Source organism: Nicotiana attenuata, unplaced genomic scaffold (assembly GCF_001879085.1).
Source record: "Nicotiana attenuata strain UT unplaced genomic scaffold, NIATTr2, whole genome shotgun sequence".
Taxonomy (NCBI): Eukaryota; Viridiplantae; Streptophyta; class Magnoliopsida; order Solanales; family Solanaceae; genus Nicotiana; species Nicotiana attenuata.
In genome coordinates, this window is record NW_017672415.1 from 161,994 (window position 1) to 168,167 (window position 6,174).

Here is a 6,174-nt window from a genome sequence, read left to right on the forward strand (position 1 = left end):
ATCCTGGTCTATTTGCTTAAAATGTTGACCGAAGTCAACTCAAATAAGTTTTAAAGTACGATTTCACATTTTTGTCAATTTTTTTACATAAAAACCTTTCGAAAAAAGACATGGATTTCTCATGCAAATCGAGGACGAATAAACAAAGCTATTCAAGGTTTTGAAACACAGAATTGAGGGTTAAAACTATAAATGACCTATCGGGTCATCACATTCTCCACTTCTAAAACAAACGTTCATCCCCGAACAGACATAGAAAAGTACCTAGACTGGTGAAAAGGTATGGATATCTACTCTGCATGTCCGACTCGAACTCACACGTGGCTGCCTCGATCAGTTGTCCTCTCTACTGCACTCAAACTGAAGGATAACTCTTAGACCTCAACTGTCGGACCTGCCGGGCTAGGATAGCCATCAGCTCCTCCTCATAAGTCAAATATTTGTCCAATTGGACTAAGCTAAAATCTAACACATGGGACGGATCACCGTGATACTTCTGGAGCATGGACACATGGAACACCGGATGGACTGCTGATAAACTAGGTGGCAATGGGAGCTTGTAGGCCACCTCACCCACTCTCTCAAGAATCTTGAAGGGTCCGATATACTTAGGGCTCAACTTGCCCTTCTTTTCGAACCTCATCACACCCTTTATGGGTGAAACCTAGAGTACTACCCTCTCTCCAACAATGAATGCAACATCACGAACTCTACGGTCGGAATAACGTTTCCTCCCAGACCTAGCTATGCGAAGGCGATCCTGAATAATCTTGACCTTATCCAAGGCATCCTGTACAAAATATGTACCCAACAACCGAGCCTCCCCGGGCTCGAACCATCCAACTGGCGAACGACACCGCCTCCTGTATAATGCCTTATAAGGAGCCATCTGAATTCTCAACTGGTAGCTATTATCGTAGGCAAACTCCGCAAGTAGCAAAAACTGATCCCAAGAACCCCCGAAATCCATAACACAAGCGCGAAACATATCCTCCAATATCTGAATATTATGCTCGACTGTCCATCCGTATGGGGTGAAATGCTGTGCTCAACTCAGCCTACGTGCCCAACTCAAATTATACTGCCCTCCAGAAGTGCGAGGTAAACTGCGTACCTCGATCACTAATAATAGACACAGGTGTCACACCTCCTTTTTCGCTACTACACCCCGTGAAGGGTATAATAAAAGGAGTTTTTTCAATTAAAGGACAATCAAAATGGATTCGTTTATTAAGAGATTCAGAGTCGCCACTTGGGAGATTTATGGTGTCCCAAGTCACCAGTTTGAATCCCGAATCGAGGAAAAGGTTTGACTCTGTTTAACAGTTGCAAACCAGAAATTCGGGTAAGGAATTCTGTTAACCCGGGAGAAGGTGTTAGGCATTCCCGAGTTCCGTGGTTCTAGCACGGTCGCTCAACTGCTATATTTGGGCTAACATCTGATTTAAATACATTTATGTTAAAAACCTATAGTGCAATTTTAGAATTATTTACCGTTTTTAGTCAATTTTTTAAGGAAGTGAACGTCGTTTAAAAACGCGTTTTTGGATCACGCACATGAAGTGCACCCGGATCCTCGACACATTTTATTCAACGTTTTGGGATTTGGATTTGGGTCGCATGAAATGCACACCCGAATTTAGGAAGGTAAAATTATTAAAGAACGCGCCTAAAGTGGCTAACGGGTTATTATCTTTGCGGAGGGCCGTGAAATTCGCTAAAAGGCACGCCACGAATTCTAAGTATTTTAATATAAGCATTTAATGAGGGCCCCGCAATTTATGCATTTTGTTTGGCGAGGCTCATCTCGTTTTATTATTTAAAGGCTAACCTAAAGCAAACTACGATTCTCTATTTATTTTTTGTCTCTAAAAGAGCCTAATTAATTAACATTGTTAGTTGCTAATATTAACGGTAATCAAGGAATTTGGGCCTCAAGTTCAAGTCCACACTTGAACAAAAGGAAACACCTCTTAATTCAAGTGTGCTACTTAACTCAAAGGCCCCAAACCTATGATTCAATTTTTACGTCATCTAAGCCCAACAACTTTAGTAAGTGAACAATAGAATTTTAGCAAATTATTTGAAGCAGCCCAATGGGAAAGGAATGACATTTCAGTTTTATTCAAAACAGGCCCAGATGTCATTTATGAAAGACCGGACAGCCTGAGCCTATGATAAGCCTAAAGACCCAATGCAAAATTGATTCTGGGCCTGCTAAATAACTTCTTCATGGCATGGACAGCTTAGGCATTTATAACCCAAACTAAATGAGTCTTAACAAAGCATTAATGTTTTAAACTATCAACTATCATCAGAAATGAATTAGCTGTGCATGAAACATGGAACTAGACCTCAGGGTTCGATTTTACGTATAAGCTAGAATCTAAACATTTTATTAAGCTACGAATTATCACAAACAATGATAGGAAGTAATGGTTACACTAGAGTGATTAGCAACTGTATGGAAGCATCAAACTCAAAACAGATTTAACATGCCGAAACGCATACTATTTACCATTCCTTAGACCTATTAGACCTGAAGTTAACACGGACACAAATGTACATACTAACTTCAGAATCAGTTTTAAATTCCATACTATTTCGAATTTTAACAATTCCCCTGACATGAAATCAAACCTAAAAACTCTAAAGCTAAATATTACTAGCTGAATATTCACAAGTATAGCAGTCCAATTATTACAACTGTCAAAAGCTCATGTCGTTTTAAATTTCTAAATGCTGCTACTACATAACCTAAAATGTAAACTAATGTGTACATAAGTAATCTAAACATGAANAGTACAATATCTTCAAACTTTAACAATTACTTTAACACGAGATTGAATCCTAAGAAAACATCAGAATTAACTCATACTATAGATGAATGTTACTAGATGAATATTTACAAGTGTGACAGTCCAGTTATTACAGCATTCAAAAGTATAGGTCATTTAGACCTCTAGTTAACACAAACTAGCATGAAAATGATAAGAGTGTGCAGGTATTTCTCCAATGATCCAAGTACATCTGCTGATTCAATTTCTTCACAAATCAGTGGAAAGCCAAAACATACCTGGAAATTACAACAATGAAGAAACGGAAATCAGTTGCAGCAACAACAGGTAACAACAGCTCAAAAGTGATCTCGAACCCCAGGATTAATATCCAAACGAAATCCAGCAATCATACAACCAGTAACCAGCCATAATAACTCGAATAGACCAGATTCAAACTTGAAAATGACTCTAGGAGCTTTTAAACCTCAGGTACTGAACAAACCAGGAAATTCAAGCCATTTTGAACCTAAATAAGCTAGAGATTTGAATTAAGTGCTGGAATTTGAAACTGATCCAAGGAAAATCAATGTAGCAGTATTTTTTTTGGTTTTCTGTTGCTTTGGAACTAAGATCTAAAGGAGTTTGGATGTGAAATTCAAATTTTTGATCTAGGAATCTTGGAGAATATTTTTGGGGGGAATTTTGAGGCTCCAAAACTTGTGAGTGAAGGCAAAGGGCATGCCATTTTATAGGCACAAATGAGGGCCAGCCTCAGATTTTCTCTTTTCCTTTTTAGTCCCTCTTTTTAAATTTCAGTTTTACCCACATAGTCCCTTAGTTATTGACTTGTTACTCAAGTCACAACAATATGACTTTGAAATATCAATTACCACCCCTTCTAGGTGCTTCTAGCAGCTTCTACATTCAGTTATTATCAGATTCCTCTAGTGAATTACCCTTACTGCCCTTACCTTAGCCCTGGAATTACCAAATTAATCTAACCACACTCCCACCCCTTTATACCCTAATTAAAACTATCAACTACAGCCCAATTTGTCTAACTATAACAGCTAATTGAATCTGAGCACTGAACTAAAGTAATATTAACAACAACTACTGATTAATCTAACTAAACTAATCCGAACTCACTACAACCAGTTAATATCAACCAAAAGAAGTACTAAAACCACTACTAAATTCTGGATTATCACTACCATTATCTATGAACGATATCAAAACAGAATCAATTATAAAAAGACTCCGACACTGATAAACAAATGATGATACCAAGCATAGGCAAAAATTTTAACCATATTATTAAACTAATCAAACTACAGCTCAAATGACATTCAAACAATTCCAGTTTTAAACTCAAATCAACTTTGAATCACTAGACCCCTAATTGAAAACTAATACCATAAGTCATCACTGAAACAGAAAAAATCAAAAACGAACAAGCTTAATACTAGAACATGCTATCAGTAGGAACCAATAACAATTAAATACCTAAAAACTAAGAGAAACAGGCAAATAATAATCAGGCACAGCTTAATGAACATGAAGGCAACACAGAGTCAAGAGAAATAGATTAGATGAGACAGAAGAAGAGTGGACTCAACTGGTTTGAACCCGATATGAAGTGAAATAAATGAAACAATTAAGAAGACTCACCAGTCATTTTTCAGATTTTTAAGATTCGAACGATTCCAATGAAATTTGAGCGTTATTTATAGTGGATTCTTCATGAGGAAAGTGAGGAGGCCCTGTGGCATCGATTTAATGAATTTTGAGAAGCTAGGGCTTTGGTCCGAAAACTTCAAACTAATATTCGAGCAATTATGAGCAGATTCGAGGGAAACTGGTTGAGGGTTCAAGAAGAGGGAGGTGAGAGGAATGTATGGTATAAATTTGAGGCGGTTTGGAGAACTTTGGGTTTTGGACGGAAAACTTCGATCGGAGATTCGAGGAATTCGGCGAGGATTCGAGGGACGGGGTTTGGGGGTTTGGAAAGAGGAGAACAAGGCGGTTCAGGGGTGTAATTTTGGGCGGGTTTGGAGAATCGCCGCCGGCGGAGACGATTTCCGGTCGGCGACTTACGGCGGAGGGGTGGTGGTGATATTTTCTCTTATTTAGGGTAGGAGACGATGAATCGAGGGGTAGGGGGGGATTAGGACACTTATATGCCCAACATCATAGTTAGTTCCGGACCGTTGGATTGATGAGATCCAACGGTCGTGATTAATGGCCTATTAAACGACACCGTTTTGGTCATCTGCTGGACCAGACTGAGTAATGTGTATGTGGGCTGGGCATGCTTGGTCCGGTTTTGGGTGGGATTGTGCTGAAAAATGGCCCAAAAATGAGTGTTTGAGACCAAACCTTTCTTGTAATTCCTTTTTTTCATTTGTTTTCTTTTCTTTTCTTCTTTTGTTTTTATTTATTTATTTTCTTCTTTTTTTCATTTTAACAAACACAAAAATTAAAACTAACCAAAACCTGATTTAACCCTAAAATTAAACTAATTAATTTTCTAAAATAACCTAAATCCTAGCTTAAAGAGAGAGCTAAACAAAATGGGAAAGTGACTATTTTGTTATTTTTCTCTTATTTTTATGCAATTGTAACTACTACTTAATCCTAAAATGTGAACTAAAATCTTAAACCGATGCCACGTGTATTTTTGTATATTTTTCATATGAATTAAGATGCACAAAAAGTAAAAATGCAAACAATTAACATAAAATGTCACAAAAATCCACAAAATTGCAAAATAATGGAAGAAATCATTTTGTTTGAATTTTTTGGAAATAATTCATATAGGGCAAAAATCACGTGCTCACAGCTGCACCTCTTTGCTCGGAAACATGAAGAGTTTTCGTGCAAAGATAAGTGAGCGGAAACGAGCGATTTTTGCCCGTTTGAATATTCCGTGTGAAACATTTTTGAAAAGATTTGACCGCATCCTGCTTCAAAGGTTGCCTACATATCCTTGGCTAAAAAAGAATCAGGTCAGTGTAGTTCGGGAAGGTTTGGTAGTTGGGACTACCAGGAGCTGTGATGTCACTGCTGTTGCTGCTGCTGCTGCTCGCTGACCTCCTTATTAAACCGTGTCAAAATAAAAAGAAGCTAGCCTAAGCTATGATCTATGAATTACAAAAAGGTCCTATCTATGTCTTCAAACTTGCTCTTGTGTTGCCTTGAACTTGTATTCTTCCGATGAAATCCTTGCGTTGTTGCCTTGAATTGTGATCGGAGATGTTGACTGCTGAAACTTGAAATATATGCCTCTATTCTCCAGGCGGGCTCCTGATTGCTGAACTTGAAAAGTATTCCCTTGTTCTCCAGGTGGACTCCTGATTGCTGAATCTTGAATGTATTCCTGTCTCCAGGTGGC